Source organism: Lathyrus oleraceus, chromosome 4, assembly GCF_024323335.1.
Source record: "Lathyrus oleraceus cultivar Zhongwan6 chromosome 4, CAAS_Psat_ZW6_1.0, whole genome shotgun sequence".
NCBI classification, from domain to species: Eukaryota; Viridiplantae; Streptophyta; class Magnoliopsida; order Fabales; family Fabaceae; genus Lathyrus; species Lathyrus oleraceus.
Genome location: NC_066582.1, coordinates 367,920,945 through 367,943,552, shown reverse-complemented (window position 1 = coordinate 367,943,552; position 22,608 = coordinate 367,920,945).

Genomic DNA, 22,608 nt, shown 5'->3' with positions numbered 1-22,608 from the left:
TCAACTTTTTCATCAATTCTCATTCAAATCTTCATCAATCTTGTTGATTCTTGCTTGATCCATGCTCCATAAGCCTTGGTGAAGAACTGTTTCGTTCAATTCGTGGCCAAAGCTTGCTGAATTTGGACTGTCATAACCTTGCTCATCCATGGAGTTTTGAAGATTCTTGCACCTGGAGTTGTTCTGAGCTAAGGCATTCACTTCAATCATCTTCCTCATCAATAAACTGCATCTGTTTTGGCTTTTCACACGTGGAAACATCCAAATCAACTTCTGCCATCATCATAAGGTAATTCTTCGAAATTCTTAATTGCATGAACTATGATATGGCTTTTGTAGATCTCTCAATGTAGATCATCATGATACTTGTGGTTTTCGATTTGGTTGAGTATAGAGAGAGAAATCTTGAATTGAAGTTTGATGTGCAATCTTTTTTTCGTTCGATCCGGTTAACATGTTGAGAGTTAGGTCAAACTAGTTGCATATCCATGATGTACGTGCTTTGCTGGTGATTTTGATATATCGTTTGCTCATTTTGGTTGAAATTTGTTCATGTTGAATTTTCTGGAAATGATGAATGTATGAATGTTCAAGAACACGTTCAGAAACGTGTTTGATCTTGTTTGCCTGGCTTGCGTTTGAATTTGGTGTTTCCCGCTGCTTCTGTCCAATAGCATTGCGCCACTGCATTAATAAAACTCTGCGTTTCACTTACTGAACGCAATAATTACAAAAATGCCACTGCTTCATATTAATTTCATTTTATTTCATTTCTTTTTTCCATTTCATTTCATTTTGATTCATGATCTTTAAAAATTCATAAGTGACTCATTTTTTGTCCAAATTTGATGAGACTTTTTGCATTATTCTCCTTGTGATGTGTAGTTTTATATGGTGATTTTTAATATTTTTGTGCACGTGTGGAAAAATAAATTGCCTAGGGTTTGGTTGAATGTGTCCAATTTGTGTATACCATGCCATTTTGCTCATAAAATGATGATGCTTCCATAGAAATGCTTGAAATATTTTGTGCCTATTCTTGACTCTTTGCTGGTGATTTTGGTATGTGGTTTGCAATTTTTGGGTCCCTGGTTGATGAGATATGAATTTTTGATTAGAGGTGTGACAATTTGTGTCACACCAAGCATGTTGAACTTCATGATTTTATTTGATGTGCTTAGGGATGTTGAGTTGAGCTAAAATTTTGCATGAATGATCATATATATGTTGAGATAACATGTGAATTTCTCTGGAATTTTTGATGGCAGTTTCTAATTGATTGGATTTTTCTCTTCTGTTGGCTCATTTTGTGACATTTTGTGACACATGTTGGCATTTTGTTTGTGAAATTCTCATTGTGTATTGGATGAATGTGGAATTTGATGGAGTGATTGTAGACACATTATAGGTCATTGTGGTGTTGATCCCATTCATTTATCTTGTTGTGTCACTGTTTTATGATTTTTGGAAGTTGGTGCTTGTTTGGATGCCATGTGTTGGCTTGTTTGAATTTGTCTGAACTTTATGAATTTCATTGCCCTACTTCCCTTGATCCAAATGAGCTGAAATTTGATATGATATTCATTGGATATGTTCTGTTTAGGCTTGAATTTTTGTGGAATTAATTGAATTGTTTTGGATTGGATTTGATTGAAGTCATTCTGTTTGGTCTTTTGAAGTTGCAAATTGCATGTTTGATGCTATTTTGTGCATGAAATGATAATGATGAATGATATGAGCATGGGACCAATTGCATTTGTTTCTAATTTGCTTGATTGTGATTTTGGATAATTTTCACTTGCTGTTTTGGATTTTTCACCCCCTTTGGACCCTAGGCATGGCCTAGTGGTCTTGTTTCTCACTTTTGGGATTGTGTTTCAGGTTTGAGATGCAAAAGGCCTTAAGAAGAAAAATGCAAGTTGTAAATTGAGTTTGTTTGATGTTGTAAACTAACATTGACTTTGTGTTGTAGGGTTTGATGCTTGAGTTTGAGCTCATGGCTTGCACCTGTGTGCATTAACTTGTGTTTGACTGTACAGATTAACATTTGCTGTTTACTATTGGTTTGTCTGAGTACTGATGATACTTGATTGATTTCAGGTACATTAAGTTGCTTACAGTTCCTTGAGAACTTGCTTGCTGTTGCTTGGTTTTTAAACCAATTGAGGTAGAATCTCTATTCTCCATGTAGTCTGGAAGACCTGGCCTGTTACTTGGCCAGACACCTGTCTGAAGTCCTCCTTAAGAGGCAATGATTGTGATTGTTTATTTTTGTTCCCAAGCAGGTAAAGACCTTGATTAAGGCAATTGGTGGATCAAAGAGATATGCAATCTATCTCCCACTATTCTGTTGAGTCGTCCCTCTGCTCACACCCCTGTGTTGATGCATTGGGACATTAACCCAAGATCAGTTGTGTCAGAGTCTTGAGCGTAGAAGGGTTCCCACTTTCTGAACCCACGCTCCTCTGTCTGAAGCTCTCCCTGGTCAGGGATAAGAGCTGTGAAGTCTAATCTTCACTCATCTTTCACCAGCTTCACCCTGACTCTCAATGTCAGGGTTAAGAGCTAACACTACCTCTGTACAGATGACTTGCTTCGGCAGTCGAACCCTTTGTTTGAGCCTCACTTGACTGGTTATAGTGTGTGCTATGTGAAATACTTGCTTTGTTTTGTTTATGATTGCATGCTTGTTTTTCCTAGTTAGGATTAGCTTGCTGTTGTGCAAGTCAGGATAGAAACCTTAACATAGGGCAATGATGCATGATAACACTAGGCTCGAGTCCAGCTCCCTGGTAGTGTGTCTTCCCTTTGTATCTGGTTAGAATTTCTTTCCCTTTCAGGGGAACTACGTCGCCCTGATCCTCATACCAGATGAGGTAAGTAGGCAGGAGACCGTGCGAGGTTTCTCCGGGCACTTTTTTTTCTTTTTTGTGTGTGCTTGACAGTTATAGGCTCGAGTTCCCGACTCCCTATTAACTTGTTTGGTTGTTGTGTGCTTGGAAGCTGATGTAAGTCCATCGAGTGGCATTCGGGTTCCAGTGTGCGTGTGTTTTGGTTCGGATGCCGATGTAAGTCCAGTGATTGGCGTTCGGGCTCCATGTTTGCCTTTTTGTGTGTGTTTTGGTTCGGATGCTGATGTAAGTCCAGTGATTGGCATTCAGGCTCCATGTTTTCCTGTGTTTATGTTTGTTTGTTTGGCGTGCGTGAGCCGAACTACGGCAGCTCTGATTCTCGTTCCAGACGAGATACGTAGGCATAGGATGCGATATCCTATCGAGCTCGTTCCTCTTAACCCCCACCTGGGTTGTCTTCGGTGTGTGTGTGTGTGGTGTTCTAGCAACCTTTTCTTTCTTCGAGCATGGATCCCGTCGAGTACGACGGATGCATAGGGGTGCTAATACCTTCCCTTCGCATAACCGACTCCCGTACCCTTTCTCTTTGGTCGCGAGACCACGTCTTTTCCAGGTTTACTCTGAGGATTTCCTTTCCCTCTGTTGGGATAAATAACGCGCAGTGGCGGCTCTGTTTGTTTTTGTTTTGGCCCGCCGGTTGTTTTTTCGCGGATGCGACAGCTTGCGACTCTGCTGGGGAATTGGCATAGATGTTGACCTGTGCTGGTCCATCTTCCCTAAGCGAGTCTCTCCTAGCGTGCTAGGATAGTTTAGGTTGCTTGTGTTGCTTTATTTATTGCATTTATTATTCTGACCATATATATTTGCATAAATATTTGCATGCATCATACTATCATGTTGCCGTCCTCTGTGTAGGTGGTTCCTCTGTTTTGGGGTGGGTGTTCTGAGTGGGGCTAAAACCCAGGCCCGAGTATACACCTAGGATTAGTGTGGTCTCATGTTGCCTCCTTCATGTTAGGTCAACATGTGCCGGGCAACGTGATGTACCACAAGCCGGACGAGGTTCATTTGATAGTGCTTTCCTCTGTGGGGTACTCCACTTTGGTTGAGTTACTTCATTTGAGCTGTTGACTCTGGTGACCGATCATTTCCCGGATCTTTGGTTTAGACGATCTTAAGAGAGCTACAATGGCACACCCGAAAGGGCAAACCCATTGAGTATCTTTGCCCGATTGTCGAGACTATTATCCGCCTTAGGGTGACCTGATTAGAATTTACCTGTGAGGGGAGGGTGATTCTTTCAGATGTTCTGTTGGTGACTTTGATGGTGACTTTTGGTTCTGTTGATCAGAGTCTTATTTATAAGGCGGATTTATGGGCCTTTATTTCTGAGACGTCGGAGTGCTGTCCGAGTTATTTATCAGTGGGGATCCGTTTATTTCAGGATTCCCCGGGCCGATTCAGAGGATTGAGGTTATCTACTCAAAGATTGTCTGGTGATGATGGTGATGTATCTTCCGTTTATTTCGGAACCCTTGAGTTGGATTTGTGGTTACCTATTCCTTCAGATGGTTGTGATCGGTTCAGAGATCGGGCTTCAGTACAGTAGATGATCAGATGACTTGGAGGATGGCAATGCATTGCATTCATTCATCAGCATCATCACATTTTGCATTCATCTGCATCTAACCTACGTCTAGCCATATGGGGAGTATCATTGATTGAGAATATGGTTGAGAGACATCTTGAATTTTAGAATATGGATGTCAAAATTTTATCTGTCTCGATGAAACCAGGATCGAAAGACAGAAGCTTCCTCGTATGGATAGACGTTGCATTCATGCATGTTAACCTATTTGTTGTTTTGCAAGTATCAGTTCTAACGTGCTTGATTGTTTCAGGAATCATTGCTCGTGCTCGTAGAGTTGTACCTTTGCACTCAACCCGTCCTCACAGATACTTCACCAGACGTAATACTCCCAGACTGATGGATCTCCCTAATACTGATATCCTCGAGCTGAAAGATAAGATGAGCGAACTGATCAACATCATGCAAGGGTTTGCAGTTGGTCAGAAAGCTTTGGCCGACAAAGTTGAGAAGCTCGAGCGGGCCTCAGCCGCTAACAGCGATGTCAACCTGGATGGTATCTCCGACCAGGGGCTGGGTGGATCCAGAGACGGTGAAAAAAGAGCAACCGTAGGTATGGTGAACAACAATGCTGGTGGATTTGGTGCTGCTACTGGTGGTGGGCCCGGTCTGGGGCATAATCTGAAGGATAGTCTGTTCCCACCATTCTTTGGGGTTGATGATGACAGGGAGGAGGACCGAGAAGCTGATCAATTCTCCATGCATAATGAGCCCTTCGGTCAATATGGTGTCCAACCACAAAACAAAGAGATTCAATTGCTGGCAGAAAAGGTAAGGGCTCTGGAAAGCCACGCTACTCCGGGGTTTGTTAATATGTCAAACATGGGGCTAGTCGAGGGGATTGTGATCCCACAGAAGTTCAAAGCGCCTGCATTTGACAAATATAATGGGAGTTCTTGCCCAGAGACTCACCTTCAAGCATTCGTCCGCAAGATTTCTACCTACACAACAAATCAGAAGCTCTGGATGTACTTCTTCCAGGACAGTCTGTCTGGAGGATCCTTGGAATGGTATACCAAGCTGAAATCTTCTGACATCAAGAGCTGGCAAGATCTTGGCGATGCCTTCTTTAAACAGTACCAATTCAATGCTGACATGGCTCCTAGTCGTACCCAGCTGCAGGGTATGTCTCAGAAGTCAAGTGAAGGGTTTAAAGAGTATGCGCAAAGGTGGAGGGAGTTGGCTGCCAGAGTGCAACCTCCACTGGTGGATAGAGAGATGTCTGATCTCTTCATGGGTACCCTGCAAGGGGTTTTTGCTGAAAGAATGGTGGGTTGTCCCGTCACTAACTTTGCTGATATTGTGGTGGCTGGGGAGAGAATTGAAAGTTGGCTGAGAATTGGGAAGATCCAGGGTGGTAATGCTTCATCATCAGGATCTAAGAAACCATTCGGGAATGGTCAGCGCAAGAATGAGGGTGAATCGAGTGTTGTGTATGCCCAGAGAGGACACGGTCGGGATCGTTACTACCAGCACACTGCTGCGGTAACCACCCCTACTGGTAATCAGTCAGCACGACAGCAACGTCAGCCACCTCAACAGAGAGATGAGTATCAGGTGAGAGGAAAGGGGATCGATCGTCATTTCGACAAGCCGCCCGTGACATATGCTGTTCTGTTTAAGAAATTGATGGATCTTGGGTTGGTTCAGCCAAGGGCGATGGTTCCGTTGAGATCAGATCAGAGGCCTCCTAACTATGATGAGAACGCCCAGTGTGAATTCCATTCTGGTACACCAGGGCATAACATTGAGGGCTGTAGAGCATTTAAGCACGTTGTCCAGGATCTGGTAGACTCCAAGGCCATCAATTTTGCACCATCTCCGAATGTTAATGCCAATCCCATGCCGGCACATGGTCAGGCGGTGGTGAGTGCAATTGCTGAAGATTCGGATCACGCCTGTGTGATGGGTGAAGAGAACGACAGTGACTGCAAGTTTGATGGTTGGATAAAGCCGTACGTACCAGGAAGCTGGAAGGCTTAAAAGGATCATCACTGTCACTCATCCTGAAGAGTAATAATTTCTGTTTTCAGTTTTTATCTGCATGAAAGCCATACGTGTTGCCCGACACGTAATGGTTCATTGTAAGGGCCACCTCATGTTTACATTTGCAACATTTCTGCATCATTAATAAATGGATGTTTTTCAGTCAAAAAGCGGTGTTCCCTGTTTTTCATTTATTTTTGCAGTTTAAAAAATAACTAAAAATGGCAATGTTTGTTTTCATTTTCCTCTTTTTGATCTGTCTCGTCCCAACTTCAAAAATAATTCTCCGGATCTCGTTGATAACGATTTGGTTACACCTCATATGACTTCGACAATCCGATCTCTCATGCTGAAGAAGAAGGCGAAGAAGATTGTGATCTGCTGGAATTAGCCAGGTTGTTGAAACAAGAGGAGAAGGTGATTCAGCTGCATGAGGAGCGGGTTGAGATTGTTATTCCAAGCACCGCCGAGGTCAGAAAGGAAGTGAAAATTAGGGCCGCTTCAGAGGCGAGTCAAGAGCAGGATGGTAGTCTTGTTGAAAGAGCATGTGGATGCTTCTACCTGGTCATGTCAGGATACGCAAGGGTCGGATACCGATGTCGTTGTGCACAAGCTACCATGGAGAGAAGACTGTCCTCCAGAGAGGCAGAACGCCGGTGCTACTTATCAGAGAGCCATGGTGACTTTGTTTTATGGTATGATTCATCATGAAATTGAATGCTATGTCGGTGACATGATAGCAAAGTCCCAAGCAGAAGAGGGGCATCTGGCAGATCTGGCCAAGCTGAGTGGACCAGTTGAGATAATTCAGACTGAGGTTGAATTCGAGTAAGTGCACTATCAGAGTGCGGTCCGGTAAGATGCTGGGGTTCATTGTGAGCGGGAAAGAGGAATCGAGGTTGATCCTGCTTAAAGAGAAAAAAAATAAAAGAAACAAAGAAAAGGAAAAAGAGAAAATGCCTGAACCGAGAATGGAAAAAGAGGTTCGTGGTTTCTTAGGTAGATTGAACTACATGTCATGGTTCATATCTCATCTAACAGCCACGTGTGAACCGATTTTCAAGTTGTTGAAAAAAAAGAGATCAAACGGTCAGGTGAAATATTGATTGCCAAGGGGCATTGAAGAATAAAAGAATAATTTGCAGGAGCCTCTGATTCTGATGCCTCCCATGGAAGGAGTAACTGTTAATCTGGTACTTGACGGTCTTCGAGGGTTCTACGAGGTGTATTGTGTCAGCATGACGAGTCTTGTCGAAAAGAGCATGCAATTTACCTTAGCAAAAAGTTTACCGACTGTGAAACAATACATTCACTGCTCGAGAAAACTTGATGTACTTTGGCATAGGCTGCTTGCCGACTGAGACAGTGTATGCTGGTTCATACCACTTTGTGGATGTCCAAGATGGATCCGATCAAGTACGAGCACAAGAAGCCAACATTGACCGGACGGGTTGTGAGAGAGAAAAAGAATGATGACTGATTTGTGATACTCTCAAGAAGCAATCAGGGGGTGTCTTGTCTGATTACATCGCTCTGCAACCCATTGAGGATTATCAACCGATGAAGTTTGAGTTCCCTGATGAGGATATCGCGAGGTGCTCTAATCGAAAGATTGAGAGTGACCGATCCCGGAGGAGGGGTCTGACCCTGAATCCGAACGGATTTTGATGTCTGATGGGGAGGTTAAGGTGAATGAGCTTTTGTTGCCCGGATACCGTTTGAATGCACCGACGATGTGATTGAGTAGGAAACTCGTATCCTGGGTACCGAACGTCGGTGCGTACGTCTACTGGGGCAACTCCTTTCTCGTTGGTATATGGGATGGAAGCCGTGTTACCGGTAGAGGTTCAGATTCCCTCTTTGAGAGTCCTGATGGACGTGAAATTGCAAGAGGCAGAATGGGTAAGGACCCGGTACGAAGAGTTGAGCCTGATTGAAGAGAAGAGGCTGGAAGCCATCTGTCATGGGCAGTTATACCAGCAAAGGATGAAGCGTGCTTTTGACAGAAAGGTACGACCTCGGGTATATCACGTTGGTGATATGGTGCTGAAAAGGATCCTTCCTCCTCAAAACGATCGTAGGGGAAAATGGACACCCAATTATGAAGGTCCATTCGTGGTCAAGAAGGTTTTCTCTGGCGGAGCCTTGTTGCTAACGACCATGGATGGCGAGGATTTTCCATCCCCTGTGAATGCGGACGCATTTAAAAAATACTTCGTATAAAGAGACCCGCTGGACGAAAAGAACAAAATAGTCCAGGCAAAAATGGGCATCCCGGCGAACCAAAAACAGAAAGAAAGGTTCGGGCAAAAATTAGGGATAAAAGGAAAAAACTGTACACCCGGCAAGTCGAAAACCTGAAAAGGCGACTTGGGCAAAAATGGGTGTCCCGGTGGACTGAAAACCCGAAAGGGCGGTCCAGGCAAAAGAGGGATTGAAACGAACAACTGCGTCTGGCATGATCGTTTGCTTTGGTTAAAGCATCATGGAGAATACCCGGTAGGGATCAATCAGAAACGTCTTGTTCAGAAGGCAGAAAGCACGGAGAGCCTGAGGACATATGGGGTGTAACCGGGTTGGAACTCGATGAGATCACGGGTTTCACATTGCCATTAGGATAGAATTTTCCTTTTGTGCGCAATTACCTCTTTTCAGGAATTGCTTCCTTTGTATTGCTCAGCTTGAGCCACACTTTTCAATCAATAAAATGCATATTCAGTCAAATAATTTGGTTTTTGTTTTTCATTACCGCTTTGATTGCAAAAACATCCAGATATTTTTGATAAAGAATTTTGCATTTTAAGACATACAGGTCCCTTCCAATGCATGCTTATAAGATTGAAGCTTGAAATCTTAGTCGAAAGGTTGAGTGACCCAAGTGTTGAAATCTTGACACGCCTGGGGCATGGTTTTATCTAACGATCTGTTTTGCAGGTGCTGTTAGCTATTTTTCCCTCACTTGCAAGTGGTGATGTGGAAGATGTTGACAAAAGAAATCCCCGCGGAGTCCAGTCAGGGATGAATGGACAGACGAACGGTGAAAAAAAAAGACGGCAGGACGTACGACGATCCTTGGAATTAATCAAGAAGACTCTTCAAAGTCGGAAAATTGAAAAGTCTGTATAGAACCCAGGAGTTCGCTCTCCGTCGAGCGCGGAGCGGTTGGGAATGCAAGATGATGGAGCAGAAAAGGTCCAGACGAGTAGGGATGCATATCCCCAAGCAGAGTCGTGAGGACTAATTCCCCAGCAGATCCAAGGTTTGTGGTTCCCCTAGCAGGGTCGGGATCGTTATCCCCAGCAGGTGTCAGATCAATGCTTCCCCAGCCGCCAGGCCTGGAGGTTGCTGTTTCCCCAGCAGAGCTATCTGTGAGCATCTCCCCCAGTGAAGTCGCCGGGTATTTGAGAGGGTTCTCCAAGCAGAGTCGGGACTGATATCCCCAGCAAGTCAAAGACAGTTGTATCCCCACAGAGTGCAGTGGTAGATTCTTCCCCAGCAATTTCCCAAGCGGATTGAGTGCAAAGGAGGTTCTTCCCCAGCAAGGGATGCCTATCTCCAGTAGCAGCACTATTCCCCATCAGGGTGGAGAGCGGAGTGTTGACGAGTTCCTCGCCAGAGTGTCTCGAGCTCCCCAGAGGAGTCCCTTGAGGGGGGCACTTTTTATGCATTCATCATGAAAAAATAGCATGGCATATTGCATAATAAATCGCGTAGCATTTCCATAATTATGGAGCATTACGCAGAAAAATCAATCATGCATCATTGCAAGCATAGGCTAGTCTTAAGCCGTGGTTACCATTTGAGACATGGTTTTGCCAGTGGATGAAGATGCGACCCAAGCCGTGGTTACCATCCAAGAGTGGGCTTTGCCGGTCAGTGAAGATGATACTCTGAGGGGTTCGGCATCGTGGTGTTGGGTCAACAAGGTTCTCCAGTAGTGCGATACTGGAGGAATTCTTTTCCGTCGGACAGGGATGGAAATGTTACGTGATCAGCGCGATTCAAGCTGTGGTTACCACTTGAGGTTTGGTTTCCCCGGAAATTGGAAGATGTTACTCCGAGGAGTTTGGTTTTGTAGCAACAATATTCCCCAGTAGTGCGATATTGGAGGAAGAATTTCTGTCGTGCGAGATGGAAGTTGGAAGATGTTTCTCTAAGGAGTTCAACATCGTGATGTTGGGGCAACAGTATGTCCCAGTTATTCCCCGGCAAGCGCCTGCCTGGTTTTGACATATGTGGAGATATCATCCTTGCGATACTAGTAAGTGTCGTGTCGATCCCTGTCTGGTCGAGTTTTCTTCGATGTCTTGTAAACATCATTGTTCGATGTCTTGTAAACATCATTATTTGGTGTCTTGTAAACATCATTGTTCGATGTCTTGTAAACATCATTATTTGGTGTCCTGTAAACATCATTCTTCGATGTTCTGTAAACATCATTGTTCGATGTCCTGTAAGCATCATTGTTCGATGTCCTGTAAACATCATTGTTCGATGTCCTGTAAGCATCATTGTTCGATGTCCTGTAAACATCATTGCTCGATGTCCTGTAAACATCCTGGTTCGATGTCCAGTAAACGTCGAGTTCCCTCCCGGTCATTGTTTAATATCGGGTCGAGTTTTCTTTGGTGTCAGTAAACATCATTGTTCGAGGTCCAGTAAACGTCGAGTTCCTTCCCAGTCATCGGTCAGTGCCTGGTTGGAGATGTTACTCTGAGGAGTTTAGCATCATGAGGTCAGATCAGTAGTGTTCCCCAGTAGTGCGATACTGGAGAAGTATTTTTCCGTCGAGCGGAGATGGAAGTGAAAACAAAGGATGTTACGCGATCAGTGCGACTAACGGGGTTCAAATGGAGAAAAGGAAATGTTGCGGCATTTTCTGGAGATCGGGGTTCAATTGGAGAAAAGGAAGTGTTGCGACATTTCCTGGAGATCGGGGTCCAAACAGAGATTGGAGTTGAAGATTATATCCGGGATGAGGTCCTCAGGATTAGCTTCTGTTCATGTGTCACCTTAGACTTTAGCTGAGGCCAATGGAGGTCGTTATAGGTGTCTTCTGAAGAAGAGATGCACATGTTACCTTCCTTTTGTGAAGGTTTACCCTCTGATATGTCGCCCTCAGAGTGGTGTTTGGTGTTATTTCCGACATTGCCAGCGGAATTATCACAAGAGATGGAGAGCGGGGTTCAAACGGAGAAAGGGAAATGTTGAGACATTTTCTGGAGAGCGGGGTTCAAATGGAGAAAAGGAGACACGAGGTGTTTTCTGGAGAACGGGGTTCACAATGGCGATCGCAAGTTATCGTCAGGCGACTGAGGTTCAAATGGAGAATGGGGTTCATTATGTTGGCAAACAAGATGTCGGGGTTCACATGCAGTGATCCGGGATCACTGGCGCGAAGAAAAATTTCGGGGTTCAAGAAAAGCAAAAAAAGAAGAAGAGATGATAATCCCCAGCGGATGTGGTGATCAGACCATGGTTATCCCTGTGTTATCATTTATTTTGGTATCCAGGTCAACGTTTTTGTTTCGGTGTTCCGACCGACTTTTTCCGTACCAAACGGATTCTTCTTTCAGAGATTGTTTCTTCGCCGATTCTGACAGGCGTTGTTAATTATTTTCCCATCAGAGTGCAAATTGTTCGTCTGTTCTTGGTATTCAATCACTATTCATCCTGATCATCTGAAAGCCGAGGCTATTCATATCGACAGGTTCGCAGTGGATTGAATAGGGGCAGCTGTAACACCTCAAAATTTGCCCTCCTCTTCTTTAAAAAAAAAAAAAAAAAAATTTGCAGGCTATGAGCCGACCTATGGTCGACCATAAGGGTCAGCGCATGGACCACGGGTTAGCGCATAGCATGTTTGAGTCGACCACAGGTCGGCGCATAGCAGGCTATGAGCCGACCTATGGTCGACCATAAGGGTCAGCGCATGGACCACGGGTCAGCGCATAGCAGGCTATGAGCCGACCTATGGTCGACCGCTCGCGCGAAAACTCAGTTTTCTGGGTATTTTCCACTGTGTGAAGCTGTTTTTTTTGGTTGTTAAGTTAGTTATTTTCCAAATTTTGTTCACACACCTTATTTTCACTTAATCACATTAAACCAATTGCTAATTGCTCTTTCAGTATGATTAGTACAGCATATAAATACCATAATCATAACTGTTTCTCCTAATCACTTCACAATTTCAGATCTAACCAACTTTTTCATCCAAAACCTCTCTATCTTCTTCAAAGCTTCTTCAACTTTTTCATCAATTCTCATCCAAATCTTCATCAATCTTGTTGATTCTTGCTTGATCCATGCTCCATAAGCCTTGGTGAAGAACTGTTTCGTTCAATTCGTGGCCAAAGCTTGCTGAATTTGGACTGTCATAACCTTGCTCATCCATGGAGTTTTGAAGATTCTTGCACCTGGAGTTGTTCTGAGCTAAGGCATTCACTTCAATCATCTTCCTCATCAATAAACTGCATCTGTTTTGGCTTTTCACACGTGGAAACATCCAAATCAACTTCTGCCATCATCATAAGGTAATTCTTCGAAATTCTTAATTGCATGAACTATGATATGGCTTTTGTAGATCTCTCAATGTAGATCATCATGATACTTGTGGTTTTCGATTTGGTTGAGTATAGAGAGAGAAATCTTGAATTGAAGTTTGATGTGCAATCTTTTTTTCGTTCGATCCGGTTAACATGTTGAGAGTTAGGTCAAACTAGTTGCATATCCATGATGTACGTGCTTTGCTGGTGATTTTGATATATCGTTTGCTCATTTTGGTTGAAATTTGTTCATGTTGAATTTTCTGGAAATGATGAATGTATGAATGTTCAAGAACACGTTCAGAAACGTGTTTGATCTTGTTTGCCTGGCTTGCGTTTGAATTTGGTGTTTCCCGCTGCTTCTGTCCAATAGCATTGCGCCACTGCATTAATAAAACTCTGCGTTTCACTTACTGAACGCAATAATTACAAAAATGCCACTGCTTCATATTAATTTCATTTCTTTTTTCCATTTCATTTCATTTTGATTCATGATCTTTAAAAATTCATAAGTGACTCATTTTTTGTCCAAATTTGATGAGACTTTTTGCATTATTCTCCTTGTGATGTGTAGTTTTATATGGTGATTTTTAATATTTTTGTGCACGTGTGGAAAAATAAATTGCCTAGGGTTTGGTTGAATGTGTCCAATTTGTGTATACCATGCCATTTTGCTCATAAAATGATGATGCTTCCATAGAAATGCTTGAAATATTTTGTGCCTATTCTTGACTCTTTGCTGGTGATTTTGGTATGTGGTTTGCAATTTTTGGGTCCCTGGTTGATGAGATATGAATTTTTGATTAGAGGTGTGACAATTTGTGTCACACCAAGCATGTTGAACTTCATGATTTTATTTGATGTGCTTAGGGATGTTGAGTTGAGCTAAAATTTTGCATGAATGATCATATATATGTTGAGATAACATGTGAATTTCTCTGGAATTTTTGATGGCAGTTTCTAATTGATTGGATTTTTCTCTTCTGTTGGCTCATTTTGTGACATTTTGTGACACATGTTGGCATTTTGTTTGTGAAATTCTCATTGTGTATTGGATGAATGTGGAATTTGATGGAGTGATTGTAGACACATTATAGGTCATTGTGGTGTTGATCCCATTCATTTATCTTGTTGTGTCACTGTTTTATGATTTTTGGAAGTTGGTGCTTGTTTGGATGCCATGTGTTGGCTTGTTTGAATTTGTCTGAACTTTATGAATTTCATTGCCCTACTTACCTTGATCCAAATGAGCTGAAATTTGATATGCTATTCATTGGATATGTTCTGTTTAGGCTTGAATTTTTGTGGAATTAATTGAATTGTTTTGGATTGGATTTGATTGAAGTCATTCTGTTTGGTCTTTTGAAGTTGCAAATTGCATGTTTGATGCTATTTTGTGCATGAAATGATAATGATGAATGATATGAGCATGGGACCAATTGCATTTGTTTCTAATTTGCTTGATTGTGATTTTGGATAATTTTCACTTGCTGTTTTGTATTTTTCACCCCCTTTGGACCCTAGGCTTGGCCTAGTGGTCTTGTTTCTCACTTTTGGGATTGTGTTTCAGGTTTGAGATGCAAAAGGCCTTAAGAAGAAAAATGCAAGTTGTAAATTGAGTTTGTTTGATGTTGTAAACTAACATTGACTTTGTGCTGTAGGGTTTGATGCTTGAGTTTGAGCTCATGGCTTGCACTTGTGTGCATTAACTTGAGTTTGACTGTACAGATTAACATTTGCTGTTTACTATTGGTTTGTCTGAGTACTGATGATACTTGATTGATTTCAGGTACATTAAGTTGCTTACAGTTCCTTGAGAACTTGCTTGCTGTTGCTTGGTTTTTAAACCAATTGAGGTAGAATCTCTATTCTCCATGTAGTCTGGAAGACCTGGCCTGTTACTTGGCCAGGCACCTGTCTGAAGTCCTCCTTAAGAGGCAATGATTGTGATTGTTTATTTTTGTCCCCAAGCAGGTAAAGACCTTGATTAAGGCAATTGGTGGATCAAAGAGATATGCAATCTATCTCCCACTATTCTGTTGAGTCGTCCCTCTGCTCACACCCCTGTGTTGATGCATTGGGACATTAACCCAAGATCAGTTGTGTCAGAGTCTTGAGCGTAGAAGGGTTCCCATTTTCTGGACCCACGCTCCTTTGTCTGAAGCTCTCCCTGGTCAGGGATAAGAGCTGTGAAGTCTAATCTTCACTCATCTTTCATCAGCTTCACCCTGAGTCTCAATGTCAGGGTTAAGAGCTAACACTACCTCTGTACAGATGACTTGCTTCGGCAGTCGAACCCTTTGTTTGAGCCTCACTTGACTGGTTATAGTGTGTGCTATGTGAAATACTTGCTTTGTTTTGTTTATGATTGCATGCTTGTTTTTCCTGGTTAGGATTAGCTTGCTGTTGTGCAAGTCAGGATAGAAACCTTAACATAGGGCAATGATGCATGATAACACTAGGCTCGAGTCCAGCTCCCTGGTAGTGTGTATTCCCTTTGTATCTGATTAGAATTTCTTTCCCTATCAGGGGAACTACGTCGCCCTGATCCTCATACCAGATGAGGTACGTAGGCAGGAGACCGTGTGAGGTTTCTCTGGGCACTTTTTTTTCTTTTTTGTGTGTGCTTGACAGTTATAGGCTCGAGTTCCCGACTCCCTATTAACTTGTTTGGTTGTTGTGTGCTTGGAAGCTGATGTAAGTCCATCGAGTGGCATTCGGGTTCCAGTGTGCGTGTGTTTTGGTTCGGATGCCGATGTAAGTCCAGTGATTGGCGTTCGGGCTCCATGTTTGCCTTTTTGTGTGTGTTTTGGTTCGGATGCTGATGTAAGTCCAGTGATTGGCATTCAGGCTCCATGTTTGCCTGTGTTTATGTTTGTTTGTTTGGCGTGCGTGAGCCGAACTACGGCAGCTCTGATTCTCGTTCCAGACGAGATACGTAGGCATAGGATGCGATATCCTATCGAGCTCGTTCCTCTTAACCCCCACCTGGGTTGTCTTCGGTGTGTGTGTGTGTGGTGTTCTAGCAACCTTTTCTTTCTTCGAGCGTGGATCCCGTCGAGTACGACGGATGCGTAGGGGTGCTAATACCTTCCCTTCGCATAACCGACTCCCGTACCCTTTCTCTTTGGTCGCGAGACCACGTCTTTTCCAGGTTTACTCTGAGCGTTTCCTTTCCCTCTTTTGGGATAAATAACGCGCAGTGGCGGCTCTGTTTGTTTTTGTTTTGGCCCGCCGGTTGTTTTTTCGCGGATGCGACAGAACCCCATATCTGCAAATGATGTCTCTTTTCAGAAATCTGGCAACAACCTGTTTCGTCACGTTTGCATAAGAGGCTGCTTCCACCCACTTGGTGAAGTAATCAATAGCCATTAATATGAACCGGTGCCCATTCGAAGCCGTAGGCTCAATCTTCCCAATCATGTCAATGCCCCACATAGCAAACGGCCATGGAGACGACATTAAGCTCAACGGATTTGGAGGTACGTGCACATTGTCAGCATATATCTGGCATTTATGACATTTTCGCACGAAATTGAAACACTAGGCCTCCATCGTCATCCAATAATATCCGACTCTTAATAGCTTTTTCACCATTGCATTCCCACTGGCATGGGTACCAAACGACCCTTCATGCACCTCTTTCATCAATTGGCTTGCTTCTTTGTCATCAACACATCTAAGCAAGACCCAATCAAAATTCCTCTTGTACAAAACCCCATCCTTATTCAGATAGAACACCATGGCCAACCTCCTCAGAGTCTTTCGGTCTTTCTTGGATGCTCCCTCAGGATACTCCTGGGTTTCCAAATACCACTTAATGTCATAATACCACGGCTTTTCATCATCAGGCGCTGCCTCAACAGCAAACACATAAGCCGGTCTATCCAGACGTCCCACCTCAACGCTAGGGAACTGATTCCACCACTGCACCTTAATCAAAGCAGCCAGAGTAGCCAAAGCATCTGCCAAAGGATTTCTTCTCTCGACACATGATGCAATTCCACCTTGGTGAAGAACGTCAACAACCTCCTCGTATAATCTCGGTATGGAATTAAATGAGATTGATGCATATACCATTTTCCGTTAACCTGGTTCACGACCAAAGCTGAATCTCCATAAATGACAAGGTTCTTAATCCGTAAATCAATCGCCTCTTCGATCCCCAAGATACAAGCTTCGTATTCAACCACATTGTTGGTGCACTCAAATGTTAGCCGGGCAGCAAAAGGAATATGGGATCCCTTCGGCGTAACCAAAACAACACCAACACCGCTACCATTCACGTTAACGGCCCCATCAAACATCAGAATCCATTCGGATTCAGGGTCAGGCCCCTCCTCCGGGATAGGTTCCTCACAATCTTTCGATTTGAGAAACATGATGTCCTCATCAGGGAATTCAAACTTCATTGGTTGATAATCTTCAATGGGTTGCTGGGCGAGGTAATCAGACAATACACTCCCCTTGATTGCTTTCTGAGAGGTATACTGGATATCGTATTCGGTCAAAATCATTTGCCATCTCGCAACCCGTCCGATCAATGCTGGCTTCTCAAAAACATACTTGATTGGATCCATCTTGGAGATCAACAAGGTGGTATGAACCAGCATATACTATCTCAGTCGGCGAGCAGCCCAGACCAAAGCACAACAAGTTTTCTCGAGCAGTGAATATCTTGTTTCATAGTCGGTAAACTTTTTGCTAAGGTAGTATATGGCATGCTCTTTTCAACCAGACTCGTCATGCTGCCCCAATACACACCCCATAGACCCCTCGAGGACTGTCAAGTACAAAATTAACGGTCGTCCCTCCACAGAAGGCATCAGAATCGGAGGCTCCTGCAAATATTCTTTTATCTTTTCAAATGCCGCTTGGCAATCATTATTCCACCTGACCGTTTGATCTTTTCTCAACAACTTGAATATGGGTTCACACGTGGCTGTCAGGTGAGATATGAACCGTGAAATGTAGTTCAATCTACCTAAGAAACCACGAACCTCCTTTTCTGTTCTCGGTTCAGGCATTTCTTGTATTGCTTTTACTTTAGCAGGATCAACCTCGATTCCTCTTTTACTTACAATAAACCCCAACAATTTACCGGACCGCACTCCGAAAGTGCACTTATTCGGATTCAACCTCAGTCTGAATTGTCTCAACCGGTCAAACAGCTTGGCCAGATCTACCAAATGCCCCTCTTCTGTCTGGGACTTTGCTATCATGTCATCAACATAGCATTCAATTTCATGATGAATCATATCATGAAACAAAGTCACCATGGCTCTCTGATACGTAGCACCGGCGTTCTTGAGACCGAATGACATCACCTTATAACAAAAAGTGCCCCACGGTGTGATGAACGTTGTTTTCTCCATATCATCTGGCGACATTTTGATTTGATTATAGCCAGAAAAGCCATAAATGAAGGAAAACACTGAGAATTGAGCTGTATTATCTACCAACACATCAATGTGAGGTAATGGGAAATCATCCTTTGGGCTAGCTCTGTTCAAATCCCGGTAGTCCACACACATCCTCACCTTTCCATCTTTCTTCGGCACCGGCACAATATTTGCGACCCAAGGCGGATAATTAGTGACAACGAGGAAACCAACATCTAACTGCTTCTGCACTTCCTCTTTGATTTTCATGGCCATCTTGGGTCGAGTTCTGCGCAACTTCTGCTTCACTGGAGGACAATCTGCTCTCAATGGTAACTTGTGCACAACGATATCGGTATCCAACCCTAGCATATCTTGATACGACCAGGCGAAGATATCAACATACTCTTTCAACAAGGCTACCATTCTGCTCTTAACATTTGCCTCCAAAACGGCCCCAACTTTAACTTCTTTCCTGACCTCGTCGGTACCCAGATTCACAACCTCAACTTGCTCCTCGTGCGGTTGAATCACCTTCTCCTCTTGTTTCAACAACCTGGCTAATTCCTCTGACAGTTCACAATCTTCTTCGCCTTCTTCTTCGGCATGATAGATCGGATTGTCGAAGTTATACGAGGGTGTAACAGGATTGTTATCAATGAGATCCGGAGAATGATCGCATCTGCATGAATGTTGATTCATGCATTGCTTTAGAACCAGAGCGAAGCAAATTAAAAAAGGAAAATGAAAACATTGCCATTTTTATTTTTTTATTTTTATTTAAACTGCAAAAATAAATGAAAAACAGGGAACACCGCTTTTAATGAAAAACATCCTTTTATTAATGATGCAAATATTGCAAAATGAAACACATGAGGTGGCCCTTACAATGAACCTTTACGTTTCGGGCAAAACGTATGGCTTTCATGCAGACAGAATTGAAAAACAGGAAATATTACTCTTCACGTAGAGTGACAGTGATGATCTTTTCGGCCTTCCAGTTCTGGATCTCCATCCCTGGTACGCACGGTTTTATCCACTGATCAAGCTCACAGTCACTGTCGACCTCTTCACCCACCGCACAGATGCGATCTGGATCCAGCATTCCAGCACTGGTGAACGTGAATGGCGGACGACGTCCTCTATTCTGTCCGGACGAGCCTCGGCCCGGCTGATAACCAACCCCAAATCGGTCTTCTTTGGCGGCGATGTCAATCATCTTTCCCCAACCTGGGGCTTCTCCATTCTTCACCACCTCAGCGGCCTGCTTGTACGAAGAAATGGACGGCTTCTTCTCTTTTTTTAGCAAAAAGGGCATTCTCCACCTTGACGGTTTCGAATGCTTGACTCGGTGTTTCAACAATTTCACCATCCATTTCAACATATTTGAACGATGATAGGTTGCTGACGAAGATGTCCTCTTCTCCGCAAACGGTGACGACCTGCCCGTCCCAAATATACTTCAGTTTTTGGTGCAAAGTCGAAGATACTGCCCCAGCAGCATATATCCATGGGCGACCCAACAGGCAACTGTATGCCGGCTGAATATCCATGACATAGAATACGGACTTAAACACCTCGGGCCCGATCTTCACAGGGAGCTCCACTTCCCCGAACACAGCCCGCTTCGAACCATTGAAAGCTCTCACTACCAGGTCAGTGGGCCTCAACACCACTCCTTCACAATCCGGCTTTGCCAGGGCTTTCTTTGGCAACACATTGAGCGATGAGCCGGCATCAACCAACACATGCGAAAGCACCGCTCCTTTACACTCTATTGCAATGTGTAATACCGTATTGTGATTCCGCCCATCTACAGTCAGATCAAGATCAATGAAACCCAGCCCATGGCTGGCATTAACATTAGACACCACCGTCTCTAACTGATTAATCGTGACCTCTTGAGGAACATAGGCTCTTTTCAGTATTTTCAACAAAGCCCCCCTATGCCCCTCTGAGCTCAGCAATAAGGACAAGATTGAGATCTTGGATGGGGTCTGCTGCAGATGGTCAACAAGCTTATACTTTGACTTCTTAATGATCCTCAGAAACTCTTCAGCTTCATCATCAAGTTCTCTTTCCGACCCACCAGGCGCCGGTGTCATCACGGGAGTACCCTCGCCTACCACCTGTTTCCCTCTTGCCCTGGCTAAAGCCTCGGCCTTATCTTTCTTTTCTTTTTCTGCCTCCCCACTCCTCAAAGCGTCAGGTGCAAACAACCTTCCACTGCGAGTGAAACCACTGGGTCCGGCATTATCCACCTTTGAAACGGTGGTTTCACTTGCAGTCTGATCATCCAACTTCTCCCCATTGCAATAAACCTCCCCACCATAGTGCCACGACACTGCATCGTCATTGTCATAAGGAATAGGCCCAGGTACTGTGATGGTAACTGGAGCCGCATCTGCTAGTGTGGACAAATCGACCGGGTCAAAGTAAATGGTTATGGTGGAGACATCTTCCTTCCCCAAATCAACTTTTTCAAATCTGAGGCTTCCCTCATCCATCATGCTCTGGACAACCTCCCTCAACAAAACACACCCATCAGGAGCAATTGTGCACGCAGCACAACGGTCATCACAGCCCGGGAAGACCCAATTCTGCAACAATTGTCTTTTGACCTCAGCCAATGGAGTCCTCAACTGGTCCACATTCATCAGCCCAATGGTTCTACCATCTTCAGAAATTGCATTCACCCCCATTTGACCATGTGCGGGCATGGGATTAGCATTAACATTTGGAGACGGAGCAAAATTGATAGCTTTAGAATCCACCAAGTCCTGGACAACATGCTTAAAAGCTTTACAATTTTCCACATTGTGTCTAGGAGCACCAGAGTGGAATTCGCACTCGGCGTTTTCATCATAGTTGGGAGGCCTCTGATCAGGTCTCAAAGGAGCCAAAGTCCTCAACTGAACCAACCCCAAGTCTTTCAATTTCTTCAACAGGAAGGAATATGTCACAGGTGGCCTATCAAATTGACAATCAGTCATTCGCCCTCTCACTTGATACCCGACCCTCTGCGGTCTCTGTTGAAATGGCTGTCGTTGTTGTTGCGGTTGTTGTTATTGATTGACAGCAGGAATGGTTACCGCAGCAGTGTGCTGGTAGTAACGATCCCTACTCTGTCCCCTCTGGGCATACATAGCGCTGGTGTCACCCTCCTTCTTTCTCTGACCATTCCCAAAGGGCTTCTTCGATCCAGACGACGAAGCACTACCCTGTATCTTCCCCATCTTCAACCAGCTTTCTATTCTCTCTCCAGCCACCACAATATCAGCAAAGTTGGTAACCGGGCATCCTACCATTCTTTCTGCAAACGTCCCCTGAAGGGTACCCATGAATAGATCAGACATTTCTCTATCTACCAACGGAGGTTGGACTCGGGCAGCCAACTCCCTCCACCTTTGTGCGTATTCTTTAAACCCCTCATTAGGCTTCTGAGACATACCCTGCAGTTGGGTACGGCTAGGAGCCATGTCAGCATTAAATTGATATTGTTTAAAGAACGCATCACCAAGATCCTGCCAGCTCTTGACATCAGATGACCTCAATTTGGTGTACCATTCCAAAGACCCCCCAGACAGACTGTCCTGGAAGAAATACATCCAAAGCTTCTGGTCCATTGTATAGGCAGAAATCTTTCGGACGAAGGCCTGAAGATGGGTTTCCGGGCAAGAACTCCCATTGTATTTGTCAAACGCAGGCGCTTTAAACTTTTGCGGGATCACAATCCCCTCAACAAGCCCCATGTTCGACATGTTGACAACCCCCGGAGTAGCATAGCTTTCAAGAGCCCTGATTTTCTTCGCCAGCACCTGAATCTCTTTGTTTGGTGGTTGGACACCGTATTGACCAAACTGTTCATTCAGCACGGAGAACTGGTCTTCTTCTCTATCCTCCTCGGCCCCAAAGAAAGGAGGAAACAGGCTATCCTTCATATTGTTACCCATCGGATCTGGTCCACCGCCTGTGGCAACACCAAAACCCCCACCGTTATTAATCACTATACCAGCAATAGTCTTCTTCCTGGGATCTCCACCATACCTAGAACCACCCAGGCCATTGTTAGACACACCCTCCTGATTGTTACCACTGTTGGCAGCTGAAGCCCACTCGAGCTTCTCCACTTTATCAGCAAGTGCTTTTTGCCCCACGGCAAACCCTTGCATAACATTGATCAGTTCGCTCATTTT